At 39.3% G+C, this 18,772-nt stretch overlaps 1 protein-coding gene and 1 long non-coding RNA gene across 6 annotated transcripts in view; one reads left to right on the forward strand and one right to left on the reverse strand.

The window, feature by feature from the left end:
• Window positions 1–18,772, reverse strand: part of LOC309657420 — a 1,054,509-nt gene that overhangs the window by 984,742 nt on the left and 50,995 nt on the right. The window lies entirely within an intron of this gene.
• The window catches only part of AFF4 (ALF transcription elongation factor 4), a 97,498-nt gene continuing 90,472 nt past the window's right edge, over window positions 11,747–18,772 (forward strand). Inside the window, exon 1 of one of the 5 annotated variants that reach the window (XM_082454704.1) lies at window positions 11,747–14,246. The gene's annotated coding sequence lies outside the window, so the exon portion shown is untranslated. The remainder of the gene's footprint in view (window positions 14,247–18,772) is intronic. The other 4 variants (XM_082454702.1, XM_082454705.1, XM_082454701.1 and 1 more) reach the window with 4 other exon arrangements.

Genomic DNA, 18,772 nt, shown 5'->3' on the forward strand with positions numbered 1-18,772 from the left:
ATGACAGATTTAAACCTAATCATGTCTGTAATCGCATTATATATAAATGATCTAAGCACTCCAATTAAAAGTTAGGGATTATCAGATTGGATAAAAGAGCAAGACACGCTGCCAACCAGAAATGCACCTTAAATATAAACACACACATAGGTATACTAACACTAATAAAAGGAAAACTAGAGAGACTATATTAATATCAGACCAGTAGATTTCAGAAGAAAGAATATTACCAGGGCCAAAGAAAGTCACTGTGTATGACAATGTGGTCAGTTCATCAGGAGGACATAATGATCCTAAACATTTATACATAATAACAGATTTTTAAAATATGTGAAGTAAAACTGATGGAAATAATAAAATGAGAAATAGACAAATCCACAAGTATAGTCAAAGATTTCAATACCCATACTCAGTAACTGGCAGAACAAGTAGACAGAAAATCACTAAGGGTATAGAAGACTTGAGCAATTCAACCAACCAGTTTGACATAATTAACATTTATAGAACACTCCACCCAACAATAGCAGAATACACATTCTTTTGAAAGTGCATCCAGAATATTTACTAAGGTATATTTACCAGGGTAGCCCATATTCCAGATAGTAAAACAAGTCTCAATAAAGCTAAAAGGATTCAAGTCAACTGAAAGAATTTTTTTTGAATATTTATTTATTTGGCTGCGTCGGGTCTTAGTTGCAGCACGCGGCATCTTTGCTGTGACATGTGGGATCTTTCGTTGCGGCATGAGGGCTCTCCAGTTGCTGCTCTCTAGAGCTCTTGAGCTTAGTTGCCCCACGGCATGTGGGATCCTAGTTCCCTGACAAGAGATTGAACCCACGTTCCCTGCATTGGAAGGTGGATTCTTAACCCCTGGACCACCAGGGAGGTCCCTGAGAGAAATTTTTTTTAATTAACTTTTATTGGGGTATAGTTGATTTACAATGTTGTGTTAGTTTCTGCTGTGCAGCAAAGTGAGTCAGAGTTGTGAGTGTTATTCAAGGTCTTACTGAGGACTATAGCCCAGCAGACTATAGCCCAGTAGCTCTGAGTAAACTGCTCCGAAGAGGTGGGAGAGAAGCCAGTTTATATGTGATATTTTTGGCACTCAAGTATACATCTTGGTAAAAGATTACTGCTAGTCACAAAGAATAGATGTCTCATGATATCTATATGATTTTAGTGCTTTCCTATGTGTGGGAAGATGCAAGAATCTGAGTTCATTAAAATTCTTCCTGAGATAAACATCTAAGGGGCCTCCTTGTCAAAAGCGCAGAACACCCTGATACCGGCATTTCCTCTGTCTGAAGCACGGACTGCACTGTCTGTGAGTGTCTGCAGCAGGTTAATCCCTGTAGAATTGGGTGGTGAGCAAAAATGCTCTTTTGTTTTCCTTTGTTTACAGTACAGACAAGGTATATCTGACCACAGTGGAATTAAACTAGAAATCAATATCAGAAACATCTCTGGAAAATTCCCCAATATATGGAAACTGAATAACAACACTTCTATATAACTCACGGATCAAAAATGAACTCATTCGTACTTCCCTGGTGGCACAGTGGTTAAGAATCCGCCTGCCAATGCAGGGCACACGGGTTCGACCCCTGGTCTGGGAAGATCCCACATGCTGCCGAGCAGCCAAGCCCGTGCGCCACAGCTACTAAGCCTGTGCTCTAGAGCCCACAAGCCACGACTACTGAGCCCTCGTGCCGCAACTACTGAAGCCCAAGTGCCTAGAGCCCGTGCTCCGCCACAAGAGAAGCCACCGCAATGAGAAGCCTGCGTACCACAAAGAGAAGCCCGCGCACCGCAATTAAGCCAATGCAGCGCAATGAAGAGCAGCCCCCGCTCGCCGCAACTAGAGAAAGTCCGTGTGCAGCAACAAAGACCCAATGCAACCAAAAATAAATAATAAATTAATTAATTTTTAAAAAATGAACTCATGAACTCAAAAGGAATATTACAAAATATATATATATATTTTTTGGCCACACCGCACAGCTTGTGAGATACTAGTTCCCCAACCAGTGATCGAACTTGGGACCTCAGCAGTGAAAGCACAGAGTCTTAACCACTGGACCACCAGGGAAGTCCCCCAAATACTTTTTTTTTTCCCACAAAATACTTTTAACTAACCAAAGATGAAAGCAGAACATTTGTGGGATGCTTCTGATGCATACTTAGGGAAAATTAATAGCACTAAATATTAGAGAAAAAGAAAGTTCTCAAAACAACGACTTCAGCTTGCACCTTAAGAAACTAGAAAAAGAAGAGCAAATAAATCCCGAAACAAACAGAAGAAAGGAAATAATAAAGATCAAGAGCAGAGATCAATGAAATAGAAAACAAACTATAGAGAAAGTCAATGAATCTAAAAGGTAGTTCTATGGGAATTCCCTGGCAGTCCAGTGGTTAGGACTCCTCGCTCTCACTGCCGAGGGCCTGGGTTCGATCCCTAGTCAGGGAAATAAGATCCCACAAGCCCCTCGGTGTGGCCAATAAATAAATAAATAAACAAATAAATAAAATGAAAGAAAAGAAAAGAAAAGAAAAGGTAGTTCTAAGAGAAGATTAATAAAATCAATAAATCTCTAGCCAGACAGCTCAGAACAAAAAGAGAGAAGAGGCAAATTACCAATATCAGAAATGAGAGAGATGCTATCACTATAGATTCCACATATATTAAAAAGACACTAAGGGAATAGTAAGACAACTTTACTCATTTAATAAATTAGGTAAAATGGAAAAGTTCCTTGAAACCCGAACTAACAAGTTTCACTCAAGAATAAGCAGATGACCTAAATACTTGTATATTTATAAAGGAATTGAATTTTTAGTTAAAAATCTTCCCACAAAGAGAACTCACATTTTCAAAAATGTGATTTTGTACTTTTATAAACATTTAAATTTATAAATGAAATAGAAAATATTGTCTAATTTTTCCTTTGGAATTCTTCTTTGACCCATAGGTTATATAGAGTGTATTATTCAGTTTCCATATATTGGGGGATTTTCCAGAGATGTTTCTGTTATTGATTTCTAGTTTAATTCCACTGTGGTCAGATATAATACCTGGAAATATCTTGTATGACTTGAATCCTTTTACCTTTATTGAGACTTGTTTTACGATCTGGAATATGGACTACCTTAGTAAATACACTTTAGTAAATGTTCTGAGTGCACTATGAAAAGAATGTATATTCTGCTATTGTTGGGTGGAGTCTTCTGTAAGTGTTAATGTACACAGGTTATGCATGTGGATAAGGACTGGAAATGAAATTGAACCAATATAAAAAAAAAAGTAGACTTTACTGTTCATTAGTGAGTTTTTTTTCCTGTGTAAATTGCTTGAAATCATATGAAGGAAAACTATGGTTTGGATTGGTATAACTACCCTTCTAGATGGTTCCCAAAGATCCTATTTCCTGTTGTTTATGCCCTTGTATAGTCCCTTCCCCCACCGAATAAAGGCTAACCAAAAAAAAAAAAAAAGAGTAAGGGCTAACCTCTGTGACCAGTAGAACAGTACAAAAGTGACAGTGTGTGACTTCAGAGGCTAGGTCATAAAAGGCATTACAGTTTCTGCCTTGTCTCTTGAAACATTCACTCTAGGATGAACCAGCCTCTGTGGTATGAGGATACTCAAGCAACCTTGTAGAAAGACCCGTATGGAGAGGAACTGAGTCCTCCAAGCAACAACCAGCAGCAACCTGCCAGTCACATCCAGGAGCCACCTGGGAAGGAGGTCCTCCATCCGGAGTTAAGTCTTCATATGACTACAGCCTCTTAGGAGACCCAAGCCAGAACTGTCTAGCAAAGCCACACCTGAATTCCTGACCCACAGAAATTGTGAGAGATAATAAATGGTTATTGTTGTGTTAAGCCACTAAGTTTTGAGCAATTTGTTATGCAATAATTTTAAAAACCTAATGCTCATATGTTTTAAAGTAAACATTTATTCAAAGACCACATTCAAGCTTCTGCTCATCTCCTTTGAGAAGTTTTTCCTAGACAACCTAGCTGAAATAACCCCTGAACTCATTCTATCCCTTTGCTCTGCTTTTTCTTCTTTACATTTATACCCAGAAATTTAGAGGTGTGTGTGTGTGTCTTTCTTCTCCACTAAAATGGAAGCCCCATGAGAACAAGGACTATTTGTTCACTACTGCCCCTAAGACCGAGAGTGCTTAGAATGCTACCTGGTATATCATAGGCACTCTACCAATAATTGTTGAAAGAATGAATAAATTAATAATAACAAAATCATTAATATTCTCATTTGCCTTAATAGTATACTTGGATTTTATTTCGAGGATGCAGATATGTATAGAGACTATGAGCTATGTGTGAATTTGTACTAACTACTTTTCTTAATGTTTGCATTAGGATCATTTTTACAGCAACATTTTTTGTTGATTCACTTTTCTTAACAAGGCATTGTGGTAGGTAGCCTCTAAAATGGCTCCCAATGACTTCTGAGTCCTGGTATTCATGTCCTTGTACAGTCCCCTCTCACACTGGATAAGGCTGACTTGTGCAACCAATAGAATATTGCAGAAATGAATGGGACTTCTGATCATAAAAGACATTGGAAATTTTAAATGGAATATCTCATTACAACTGAATTTCTTCAAACAATTTAAAAAATGAAAAAGAGGCTTTAACCAAAGTTTCTGCGTGACTCATTATGCAAGCAAGGAAAGCCATTTACTGATGGCAGGTGCATTAAATCCTGTTTGATTGTAGCAGCCAAAGAAATATATCCAGAGAAAATAAACTTGTTTAAGATTATTAGCCTTTCTGTGAGAACAGTTACTCAGAGCTGAAGACATTGAGAGCAACATCAATAGTCAATTAAGACACAAGGTAAGTCATATCGACTGGTTTTCCTTGACTCTTTAACTTTTTTGTAATAGCTTCTTGAGATATAAAGAACATGCCATACAATTCACCCATTGAAAGTATACAATTCAGAGTTGTACAACCAACACCAGAATCAATTTTTGAACATTTTTATCACCCTCAAAAGAGACCTTGTACCCATTAGCAGTCGTTACCCATTTCGCCCCCAAGCACCCAGCCTTAGGTAAACACTAACCTGTTTCGATCTCTGTAGATTTGCCTATTATGAACATTTCATATAAATGGAAGCATACTGTGTATTGTCCTTTGTGCTGACATCTTTCAGTCAGCATAAAGTTTTCAAGGTTCATCTATAGTGTAGCATATATCAGTATTTCATTTCTTTTTATTGCCAAATAATATTCTATTGTATGGACATGCCACATTGTTTATCCATTCATTAGTTGGACATTGACGTTGTTTTCCATCTTTTGGCTATTATGAATAATGTTGCCATGGACATTCATGTGCAAGTTTTCTGAGGACTTTTTAAAATTCTCTTGGGTGTATTCTTAAGACTCTGGGTTATATGGTAATTTTATGCTTAACCTTTTGAGGAAAGCCAAAAAAACACAAAACAAAACCTCTGTGCATTTTTCAAAAACCGGGTGTTTGTCTTTCCACTTTATTGATGCTGTTCTTTGAAGCACAAAACTTTTTAATTTTGTTGAAGTCCAGTTTATGTTTTTCTTTTGTTGCTTGTACTTTTGGTGTCATATCTAATGTAATAAACCATTGAAGATTTATGCCTATGTTTTCTTTTAAGAGTTTTATAGTTTTAGCTTTTACAATTAGGGCTTGGATTCATTTTGAGCTGATTTTTGTATGTTGTGAAGTAGGAGTCCAATGTCATTCTTTTGCATATGGGTATCCAGTTGTCCCAGCACGATTTGTTGAAAAGACTATTGTTTGCCCATTGAATTGTCTTAGAATCCTTGTTGAAAATCAGCTGACCATAAATATGAGGACTTACGTCTAGACTTTCAATCCTATTCTATTCATATATATGTACTTGACTCTTGATGAGTACACAGAAGTTACTGATACCAGTCAGTTGTTTATTCAAGGAATCAATGTTGAGTTTGAAGAATTACCACTAAGAGTAGTCTGTGTGGGACAACTACACATGAGAATATTTTCAAAGAAGTTGAGGAAACCCTAATTCAGTATAACCTGCAGTTGAGCTGAATAAGATGTGTTATAATTGATGGTGGTACCAATAAGTGTGGAGGAGAAAAAGCTTAGTTGGACAGATTTACAAAGCTTTTGAAAATGTAAGGTGTTTAAAGCCTGTTGCAAATATTTGAATTTATCATGTGTCTGTCATCAAACCAACAGTATCAACAGTGAATTTCATTTGCTCTTCTGGACTTAACCACCATGTGTTCCAGGAATTTTTTTAGAAATAAACCTGAATATCCTGACTTGCTGTACCACACAGCAGTTTGATGGCTTAGTAATGGTAAAGTATTATTGTGATTATTTGAGCTCTGGACTGAGATAGAAATTTTTAAAATTGTGGTAGAATACATATAACATAAAATTTAACATCTTAACCAATTTTTAATGTACAGTTCAGTGGTATTAAGCACATGCACATTATTGTGCAACCATCACCACTATCCATCTCCAAAACTTGTTTCATCTTGCAAAACTGAAACTCTATACCCATTAAACAATAATTCCGCATTTCCTCCACCCCAGCCCCTGACAACTGCATTCTCCTATCTGTCTCTATGAATTTAACTACTCTTGGTATCTCTTATAAGTGGAATCATACAGTGTTTGTCTTTTTGTGACTGGCTTATTTCACCTAGCATAATATCCTCAAGGTTCATTCATGTTGTAGCATGTGCAAATTTTTCTTCCTTTTTAAAGGTTGAATAATATTTTGTTAATGAATATACCACATTTTGCTTATTCATTCATCCATCAATGGACACTTGGGTTGCTTCCACCTTTTGGCTATTGGGAATAATGTTGTCAGATGGAAGTTTTTGTGAATAAGTGCCCTCAACCACTGTTGAACACTATATGGCTTGGAAATTAGCTTTAACTGAAGACTCAATAATGCTTATTAACAAGTTCAACCTAAGTTACAAGGCAAACTGTTTATATGTGAAATTTTACTGCAGACAAGTCATCTCAGCAACAACTTTTTTTGAATCACAATATCAAGTTGTTTTGTATACTTCCTGTGCTGTCCAAAGTTGCAAGTAAAATGTCTATTACCATACAGATTTGCAGCATATATCTTTTCTAAGCTTGAACTACAGTGCCTATGGAGGTTTCTGGACTTTGCGGCAGTGAAAGCATGGAGCCCTAACCACTGGACCACCAGGGAATTCCCAGCAATGAATATTCTTAACTAATATCACATGCCAGTGGATTGATATCAGTATTTGGCCAGTACCTATCTGTGTGAAAAGATGTTTTCAAAATGAAATACATAAAACTTTACAACAGATAAGCATTAACAGAAGAATATCTGAAATCACATTTGATGATAGGGAAATATTAACTTTGAATCCCAAGTAAAACTAAAAGAAAAATTATTATTCTCATTAGTAGACTTGAATTACAAAGCTTAATTACTACGTTTTGAATTTAATGAAAAATTGACAGAAAAAAATTTTAATCTATTATGTACCTACACGAAATCCTTGATTTTTGCCACTTGGCCTGTAAAGCCTAAAATATTTACTATCTGGCCTTTACAGAAAAAGTGCCAATCCCAGAAAGAAAGAGAGAGAAAAGAGCTAAAGATCAAATCTTGAGACACCTCTATTCAGAAGTCAGGGAAAGGTAAAGGATCTCCTGCAAAGGAGACTGAAAAGCAGCAGCCAGGAGGGAAACTTGGAGAGTGTGGCATCTCAAAAACCAAGAGAAGAAAGTGTCTCAAACAAGAGAAAATGGTTAACTGTGTTAAACACTAGTAAGGTAAATACAGAGACTCAACTTTTGGATTTGACAGTGTGGGAACTGATGGTGATCTTGGTGAGTAGTTTCAGTGGCATGGTGGTAGCGGAAAAGATAGAGAGGAAAAGGTTAAAAAAATTAAATAATGCACCTGAAAATGTTTAGCTTTGTGCCTGGCCCATAGTCTGTACAGTAATTATCACTGAAGCAGACATGGATGTTGCTCGCCCATGTCCCTCACCTCTACCATTTCAGGAATATCAGTGTAACTTTGAATTATGCAGATGTTCCTGATTTTATTTGCCTGAAAAACGTCTCTGGCTGCTGTAGTTTTTGCTCTGCTTACATGCAACAGGCCAGAGTTGCTAGAAAGCCCTCAACAGTGATCAACAGGAGTAGTTATATAAATACTCCAGGGACTTCCCTGGTGGTCCAGTGGTTAAGACTCCGGAGTCCCAGTGCAGGGGGCCCGGGTTCAATCCCTGGTCAGGGAACTAGATCCCGCATACCGCAACTAAGAGCCCGCATGCAGCAACTAAAAGATCCCGCGTGCCTCAACGAAGATGCTGCACGTGGCAAGGAAGGTCCCTCACACGGCAAGGAAGATCCCGCGTGCTGCAGCTAAGACCCAGTGCAGACAAATAAATGAATAAGTAAATAAATAATAATTAAAAAAATACTCCAGCTTCCTTGCCCCTCAGATGTGGTAACTGAGATATGTGTTCTCCAGTGTTCCCCAGAAGGATTACGAATGGGAAGACCTGGTACTTGTGCAATTTGAAACAACCATCCCCCAGAAATTTGATTCGTAATCATGACACCTCATGTAACAGTGAAGATTTGGACTGATCATGGCTCTAGATGTTAATGTTCTCCAACTCATGCTGAAAAATGGCTGCAAAGTCAGACACTGAGGATTGAAACTGTCTATATCCACATGGATTACTGTCAACATTAAATATCTACATGGATTACTGTCAACATTAACATAATTTTATTATTTCATTGTCATCTTCAACATTACTACTATTCCAGGAACATTTGACCAGGAACAGAAAAATTGCAACTTTTCATTTCAGAAACTTCTCAAAGTCTCATTTAAATGAACACAAAACTACTCCACTTTTCAATAGATGACTTAATTTTACTTATTTATTTGGCTGCACCACGCGGCTTGCAGAATCTTAGTTCCCCAACTAACCAGGGATCGAACCCCAGGTCTCCCGCAGTGGGAGACCAGAGTCCTAACCACTGGACTGCCAGGGAATTCCCTATTTATTTATTTTTATTGAGGTATAGTTGATTTACATTGTTGTGTAGTTTCTCCTGCACAGCAAAATGATTCAGTTATATATATATACTTGTATATGTTCTTTTTCATATTCTTTTCCATTATGGTTTATTGTGTGACACTGAATATAGCTCCCTGTGCTATATAGTAGGACCTTGTTGTTTATCCATTCTATAGACAACAGTTTGCATCTGCTAACCCCAAACTCCCAACCCATCCCTTCCCCATTCAATAGATGACTTTAAATGACAGTTTACACTGTGTGGTGGGCAGAATAATGGTCCTTCAAAGGTGTTTATGTACTAATCCCTGGAACCTTTGAATATGCTATGTTACATGCAAAATGGAATTAAGGTGGCAGATGGAATTAAGGTTACTAATTCAGCTGACCTTAATATAGAGAGATTATCCTAAATTAATTGAGTTGGTTCACAGTAATCACAAGGGCTCTCAAAAGTAGAAGAGGAAGGCAGAACAGAAGGTCAGAGTGATGTGATTTAAGAAGGAGTCAACCAGCCCTTGCTGACTGTGAAGATGGATGAAGGGGTCACAAGCCAAGGAATGTGGGCAGCCTCTAGAAGATGGAAAAGAGCCCCTGGTAAAGAACCTCCGGAAAGGAGCAGTCTTGCCAACACTCTGATATTAACATAGGGAGACCTGTGTCAGACTTCTGATTTATAAAACTGTAAGATGATAAATTTGTGTTATTTTAGGCTTCTAAGTTTGTGGTAATTTGTTAAAGCGGCAATAAAAACTAATACACTCTCAAGACGCTTTAAAACCTTTACCTTGCTGTGTGTGCTAATCCTAACCTATTATACCATGATTCTTATCCAATCCTAATCAAGCCCCCTAAACTGAAAAACCCCCTTAGAACAGACCCCAAAACCTTACAAGTGTTCCAATTTCCCCTTGGAAATGCTACTGAAAACATCAAGGCACCGGTCTCTTTTATCAGTAAGTAATAAACTCAGCTTTGCCTTATCAACACACCATTTTGGTGCTATTTTTTTTTGGTGCCAGCATTTGACCATCGTTTTATCCATATGCCTAGAACAGTACCTGCTATATAGTAGATGTTTAATAAACATTTGATACATAATGAATAAATTATCTGAGTTTCTAAAATAACACGGAATAATATTTATGTAGATATATTTATGACTTAGTAATTCCTATGTCTAGAAGTGACTTTCAGAAAATCATTTTAAAGCCTGAGTGAAACCTTGTACGTGGATGTTTATATGTTTTATTCATAATCATTAAAAACTGGAAGCAACCCAAATGTCCTTCAACTGATGAATGCCTAAACAGGCTATGTTATAGTAATAGAATACTACTCAGCAATAAGAAGAGATAAATTACTGAGACATGCAACAACGATAGATGGATCTCAAAGGCATTATGCTAAGTGAATAAAGGCAGACTTAAAAGGTTACATACTGTACGATTCTATTCATGTGATATTCTGGAAAAGGTAAAAGTATAGGGACAGAAAGCACATCAGTGGTTGCCAGGAACTGGGGTTGAGGTGAGGCATTCATTACAAAGGAGCAAGAGGGAATGTTTGGGGGTAAAGGAAATGTTCTATATTTTGATTGGGGTGGTGGTCACATAGCTGTATGCATTTGTCAGAACTCATAGAACCATACATTGAAAAGGATAAATTTTACTGTATGTAAATTTTATTACTTTTTAATTTTTTTTTTGAACTATAGTGGATTTACAATGTTGTGTTAGTTTCTGGTGTACAGCAAAGTGACTCAGTTTTATATATATATATAGATATAGATATAGATATAGATATATAGATATATAGATATATAGATATATTCTCTGTATGTAAATTATACCTCCACAAAAATCTGACTTAAAAACACCCCAGGGGCTTCCCTGGTGGCGCAGTGGTTGAGAATCTGCCTGCCAATGCAGGGGGCACGGGTTCGAGCCCCGGTCTGGGAAGATCCCACATGCCGCGGAGCGACTAAGCCCGTGAGCCACAAGTACTGAGCCTGCGCGTCTGGAGCCTGTGCTCCGCAACAAGAGAGGCCGCGATAGTGAGAGGCCCGCGCACCGCGATGAAGAGTGGCCCCCACTTGCTGCAACTAGAGAAAGCCCTCGCACAGAAACGAAGACCCAACACAGCCATAAATAAATAAATAAATAAATAAATAAGTAAAAATTTTAAAAACAAACAAAAAAAACACCCCAGAACTCTACTGAGAATTGCTGCTGTAACAATATATACTGAATACTTTGTTCAAATATAGCCTGTTAATAAAAGTCATATTTTTCTTTGAGATTTTTTTTCTCTTAAAGTTCTATGGTTGGTATTTTCTGATATTACACCAAACCGTGCAGTTGACTTACATTGTTCTAGAACATGAAGTTAGAGACAGAAAATTCACTTTGTTAAAATGGATGCATCTGATTAAATAAAATGACAGAGTATTAAAATGTTACGAGTTGAGAAATATATAATTAGGAATTTTTTCTCTCATTGTTAAAAGGGAAAGAAATTCCGATTTGCAGAATAATTCCAAAGGAAAGTCTATTTTTTCCACCTCAGCCCCCCTTTTGTTTGTTTTTTGGTTTTTTTTGTCTGTGTTGGGTCTTTGTTGATGCGCACAGGCACTCAGTAGTTGCGGTGCGTGGGCTTCTCAATGCGGTGGCTTCTCTAGCCGTGGAGCACAGGCTCTAGGCGCACGGGCTTTAGTAGTTGTGGCTCGTGGGCTCTAGAGCGCAGGCTCAGGAGTTGTGGCACACGGGCTTACTTGCTCCGCATGCGGGATTTTCCCAGACCAGGGATCGAACCCGTGTCCCCTGCACTGGCAGGCGGATTTTTAACCACTGTGCCACCAGGGAAGTCCCCTCTTTTGGTTTTTACGTAAGGTCTCATTTATATTGAAAAATTAGCGTGATAATTTATGGAACAAAAAGCATATTATCTTTTGGTTAGCCAAGTAACATTTACACCAAAATAAGTAAAGGAATCTTCTTGTAAAGTTTATGACATATATTCAATGTTTTAATACTTCTTTAATTGTGTAAAATGATCTTTCTTGTTGTCAGTCTCCATCTTCACTCCCTTCCTATACAGGCTTGTAAATCTTCCAAGGCAGAATACAAAAGAAAACACGTGAAATTGGCACTACATCTATGGAGGACAATTTGGCAATCTCTATCCAAACTGAAAATACCTTTTGATTTAAAGATTGCGGTCTAATGAGTTATTGGTATAATTATCCATTTTATGAGACTATTAGTTGCAGCTTAGTTTGTAATTTAGTAATGGCTTGGCAACAACCTAAATGTCCACCTGTAGGAGATTAGTTAAAATAAATTGATATTTGCATACAGTGGAATATTACACTGCTCCTAGGAAGAATGAGACACTTCTTTACACAGTGATATGGAAAGATATCCAGGATATTTTAAGTGAAAAAAGGAAGGAACTTAACAGTGTATATAGTACGTTATCTTTTGCATAAAAGAGGTACATATAAGTGTATTTTAATATATATTTACAACATATCTTGGGAAGGCTACATTAGAAAATGCTAAGTGATTGCCTCCGGAACTGGAGTAGTTGAAGGGCAGGGATGGGACTGCCAATTATTTTTCACTATATTTTGTCACAGTTCATTTTGAGTTTTGCATGAAATCATTTCCTAATTTATATAGATAGATAAAATCTATATAAAGAGTTTAGCTTAAAAGAATATGTGGTCACTTCAGAATTTTAAAAAGAAAAACATTATACTACTATTGCTGATGAATTACCAGCTTTTAAGCCTAATAAAAACATTTTCATATGCACACTCTTTATAGTTTATCATAAAGCTCCTCAAAATCCTTGAATTTTATTTTTAAAAATCTTTAAAATGCTTGCTTCAAAATTAGTAGAGAGTGAAAAAAACACCTTCATGAGGCTCCTTCATGGAAAGAAAACAGATAAGAAGCAGGAAATTATAAAGTGTTTTCCAAAATAATGAACCCAAAGTAGTTTCTCTGGACAGTTACCGTACTGGGTTCTGTGAGACCCTTTGAAAATCCTGTCTAATCTATAACTATGGCTTTACTCTCAATTAAATTATAGCTTGCCCTGACTGGCAGGATGTTAAGAACTGAAGAAAAGTGTTCGGAATGATATCTTGAAAAAAAGTATTAACAGCAGAAGCTGTTTAGATGACCAAGAAAAAGGGCTGGCTTGGCTTCGTCTGAGAAGTTCAAGCGAGGTTCTAGACGGCCTCCTGCAGAGAAATTCCTAGCAGACTTCCTTTTCCGGCCGGACCTGTCGAGGGCCGCCGCACTGGCTCCGGGCTTCGACAGCAGCTCCGCACCACGGGCCTGGGGGCTTCGGCCACACCCTCAGGAGGGGCGGACTGCCTGACCTCCTGAGCCCCAGAACCAGTAGATCCGGCTCCACCCGGCCCCGCCCTTCTGAACCTCGCTAGCGGCTACGCGCTGGATGGTGTGCGCGCCGAAGTGTGCGCGCGCGAAGTGTGGAGGCCCGATCCTGCCTGTCCCGCCCTGTCAGACGCGGCCGCCGGGCTCAGGGGCTCGGACCTAGGCCACCTGGGCCAGTACCCGGCCAGCCCGTCGTCGTCGGACCCGACCGCCGCGCACGTCACCACCTCCAGCGTCACCTCCCGGCGCTGTAGGATCCGCAGCCTCCGCTTTTCTGACGGGGAGGGGCGCGGCGTCGCCACGTGACGCCTCGTCCCCGCCCTGCCCTGGTCACATGGGTGGCGCGGCCGCTGCGTCAGTCACTGTCCTGGTTGCGGGAGTCGAGCGCCGTCGCTGCCGCCGCCAGCGGATGGGGCGGGGGATCCCGGTGCCAGGTCCTCGTCAGCCCGCCCCTGCCTCCTCAGCCAGCCGTCCCGATCTGGGCTCGACAGTCATGGAGCGGGGCGGAACCTCCGCCTGTCCTGTGTGAGGTGCGTCGCCACCGCCGCCGCCTGCGCTTTTCGAGACCTGCCGAACCCCCGCCGCCGCCCGGAGCTCCTCGCCCTTGGCAGTCTGTCGCCGCCCCCCGAGCGGGTTCGAATGCGCGTCCGGTGAAGGTGCAGGCCCGGCGCCGCCTCTGCCGCAGCCGGGAAATGGTTCGGGCCTAGCGGAGCCGGGACTGGAGGTGAGAAGAGCAGACAGACGGACTGAGGGCCGGGCCCGGCCGCGGGGAGGGGCTGGGGGGAGGGGAGGACAGGGTCCGTGTGGGGGCTCGGAGAGACCCTCCGGGCTAGGGCTGCTCGATCCGGCTTCCCTCGTCTTCGCGTTCCACCCCCGACCCTCAAAAATATAAATTAACTAAAAAGGCTAACCCAGTCCTAACAAAAATTCCCAGAAATCAATCTTTTCACTGTTTCTCCTTTCCCCTTTCGTCCATTAATCCATTTCTTCCCTCAGAAATTCCATCGACTGATCTGTTACTTTTTAATACCCTTCTCAATTTCAAGTTATTTCTAGTTAAAGAGAAAATAGGCCTAGGTTCTGGCTATCATTACCCAACTAGTTCTCGCTTTCCTTCTCGCGATCCTGCGTACGTCCTCCTCCACCTCCTCCACCTCCTCCTCCTCCTCCTCCCCCCCTCCTCCTCCTCCTCCCCGCCCCCCCGCAAAAAAAAAAAAAAAAAGGAAAAAAAATTTCCGCCTTCGACTGGCGAAGGGGGCTGACTAAAAATGGGAATGTGGGGGTGTAATACTTGAATACCCCCCCATAACTTCTGAATCGGTTAGCTAGTTACCCCGATAGCTTGCATTTGGATATTGATGTGTAGGCCTTTCCTCCAGCTGCCTGTGCCCGGGGTTAATCTCGTAATTGACGTCAGTGCTTTGTTCCTTCCACTTTGCTGTTCCTTCCACTCTTTGAGGATGGATCATGGGATATAGGAGTTTGAGGAGTATCCTTATTGCCTTTTCTTTCACAAACGGTATCATTTGTAGGAATGATACAAAGGTGCAAATTTGTACAAAGATACAAATCTGAAATGCTTTTGTACGGAGTTAAACTAAGACGAAGAGTTCGATTTAGGGTTCTCATAGTCACTTGCAATTAAGAATTGTGCGATTTCTTTTCTGCTGGCCTGTTGGAGATTTTAAACTAAGGCCAGTCCCTTTTCCAGTTACCACTGTTTTTCCTTACAGAATCTAGGCTGTAGTTCCTTGTGAATAGGATGTTTGTAAATGTGACGTTTAAAATGTCTTGTTTTTGAGGGTTCAAATGTTAAAAGCGCAAAGCTTTGTTTCCATATTGATTCTGCAAAGCTTTGTAAAGTGCTCCTTTTATTTAACTGTCCTTTAACTTATCAAAATTGAAATATGAGAACTTTCTTAATTTGACATTTAATAAAGAGCCTCTGTGGCCTGTGAATCTTGCCTAGAATCATCTTTGGTTTTACGTGCATGAAGAAGTGTTGGCAAGTGGCCATCTGGTTTTTAACAAAGCTGTCTTCTTTAAATTGCTCAGGTTTATTTTACTTATTCATCAATGCCTCCTTCAGTCTCCAAACATTAAAAAAAAAAATCTTAAGAAGTTATTTTAAATTATCTTTTAGCGTTAACTTACCTGAGGCAATAAAAAGAAAATTTTTTTTTTTAACACCAGCATTTTCATTCAGTTTGTGGTGGCTTGCAGGCTGATGGCTTTGGTTTTTGTTAGCTCTACAGGAACAGTAGGCAGATTTTGCTTTCAATAAAATTCTGTTTGTGAGTGACCAAACTTTTACTGTTTGATTTTTAAAAAAAGAGCTTAGCTGTGATTATTGGAAAATGGTCTACAGTTTTGAGGTGTAAAGGTGATTCTACAGTGCTTTGAAGCTGTGTAATTAAGCATTCTTAAAGATAGCATATTTTCATTCAGATTCAGTTTCTGCTTGTCAGATGATGTACATTCCCTTCTCTGTGCTCTTGAGATACTGTACCCCCTTTGTGACAGTTGATGCATTCTGCTTTGTATTGTAATTTTTTTAGAGATCTGTCATGTCTTTAGAGCAAGAACTATATTTATACCTCTTTGTGTCCTCCCCAATATTTTATACAATTACTAGGTTGAATTTGAATGTGATATCCAACCCAAGATTTCACAAAAGGGTACTCTTAAAAAAAAAAAGCTGTATGAACAAGTGATCAGTATTTATTTGTAGGGGAAAAAGTAGCTATCAGCTACAGAAGATGACAGAAGGTGAAGCCTTCTAAAATTATGTATCTTACATTTTTTTAAGAGTTAAGGTAAATGTCATGGTTTTATGTGTACCTGAGAGGAACAAAGAAAACAGGTATTTCTTCTTTTGTGGCCATCTGCTGGTTTAGAATGGAGTCCAAAATGTACGAGGCCTTCTCTTCATAGAATTTTTCATAAAAATCAAAGAGGTAGTCTTTTTTTTAATATAAATTTATTTATTTATTTATGTATGTATGTATGTATGTCTGTGTTGGGTCTTCGTTGCTGTGTGCGGGCTTTCTCTAGTTGCTGCTAGCGGGGGCTACCCTTTGTTGTGGTACCAGGCTTCTCATTGCCGTGGCTTCTCTTGCAGCTCTAGGCGCGCAGGTTTCAGTAGTTGTGGCACACGGGCTCAGTAGCTGTGGCTCGCAGGCTCTAGAGCGCAGGCTCAGTAGTTGTGGCGCACGGGCTTAGTTGCTTCACGGCATGTGGGATAGTCCTGGGCCAGGGCTCGAACCCATGTCCCCTGCATTGGCAGACAGATTCTTAACCACTGCGCCACCAGGGAAGTCCCCAAAGAGGTAGTCTTAAATATTGAAGGCACACCTGGACAGTGACCCAGAAGTGCAGTGTGTATTATAAAAATGGATAACTTAGATTTGATTTTATTTTACTATTTTTTAAATTTATTTTTTATTGAAGGATAGTTGATTTACAGTGTTGTGTTAATTTCTGCTGTATAACAAAGCGACTCAGTTATATACATATATGCATTCTTTTTTATATTCTTTTCCATTATGGTTTATCCCAGGATATTGAATATAGTTCCCTGTGCTATGCAGTGGGACCTTGTTGTTTATCCATTCTGTATGTAATAGTTTGCATCTACTAACCCCAAACTCCCAGTCCATCCCCTGCCCCCATGTCTGTTCTCTATGTCTTTTGAGTCTGTTTCTGTTTTGTAGATAGGTTCATTTGTGCCATATTTTAGATTCCATATATAAGTGATATCATATGGTATTTGCCTTTCTCCTTCTGACTGACTTTACTTAGAATGATAATCTCTAGTTGCATCCATGTTGCTGCAAACGGCATTATTTTGTTCTTTTTTGTGGCTGAGTAGTATTCCATTGTATATATGTACCACATTTTCTTTATCCATTCATCTGTCAATGGACATTTAGATTGTTTCCATGTCTTGGCTATTGTGAATAGTGCTGCTATGAACATAGGGGGTGCATGTATCTTTTTGAATTATAGTTTTGTCCGGATATATGCCCAAGAGTGGGATTGCTGGGTCATATGGTAGATTTTATTTTTTATTTCAGCTCTATTCTACAGATAACTTACTATAAAAACTTTCCTGTATAATGTAAAGGATTTCCAGCTCTATTCTACGGGATAAGTTACTATAAAAACTGTCCTGTATAATGTAAAGGATTTCCAGCTTTTGAATCCCCAGTCTTCATTATGGTTTTCCTATTTCCTTTTTTATTTCCTCTGAAAAGTTGGAACAATTATATTGATTTCTGGGAGGGTGTTTGCCAGTCTCAGTTAATTGTGAAATAAGGTGCAGTCAGTGACTAAAAATTGCTTAAAGCTAACCTGACCTGTTACCTTGCTACTTTTCCCTTTGGTTTAAGGAGAGCACCCCTACTTGCAGTAACGCCCCACACCCAGAGATTGACATGAATGGATTGCTCTGGAAAGCCAGTATGGTTTGGCTACCCAGATACTGTCGTGATCTGTCCTGGGACTGGGCTTCCTCGGTCTGCTTTGGGCCTGAATGGGTCTCCCATGATTTTGTCAGCTTGGAGCTGCCTAGTGGGTTATGACATTTCACTTTGACTTTTCCTTTTCTTGTCATCACTAGGGTAGGGACAGTTTAATGGAAAGGTGAGTAGAGTCAATACTCTTCATAGATAGGCCTTCCCACCTCTTTCCAATTGCTATCATTTCTTCTATCTGGAATATCACTTTTCCAGTCTTGTTCCCTATCTCTTAACATTTCATCATCTTTTAAGGCACAATGCAAATACCATTGCCTTAAGTTTTGCTTGATTCCCTACCCCAGTAGTGACTTATCTCCTTTGAATCCCTGTATCGCTTTGTATCTCTCTTAATATTTGTTATGCAGCTAACTATGGGACTATAGCAGGCTGGATGACTTTGAGGACAATCAGTGAAGACTCACTAGTAGAATAAAGACTGTGTTATACTATTTTATTGTATATCTCTAAGAAATAAAACAATAATCCAATTTAAGATTTTACTAAAAAAATTAACAGTAATTCCTTAATATCATCACATATTCTACTCGGTGTTGAAATTTCCCCAATTACAGTTTTTGTTTTGTTTTAACAGTTTGTCTGAATTAGGATCCAAATAAGGTTCATACATTATATTGTGTTGATGTGTGTCTCAGCCCTCTTTTCTTTCTGTCTTTTTGTTCTTGTTCCTATACAATTGGTTTGTTAAAGAAACCAAGCCTTTGCCCTATGA

Source organism: Balaenoptera physalus (genome assembly GCF_965194825.1).
Source record: "Balaenoptera physalus genome assembly, chromosome: 3".
Taxonomy (NCBI): domain Eukaryota; kingdom Metazoa; phylum Chordata; class Mammalia; order Artiodactyla; family Balaenopteridae; genus Balaenoptera; species Balaenoptera physalus.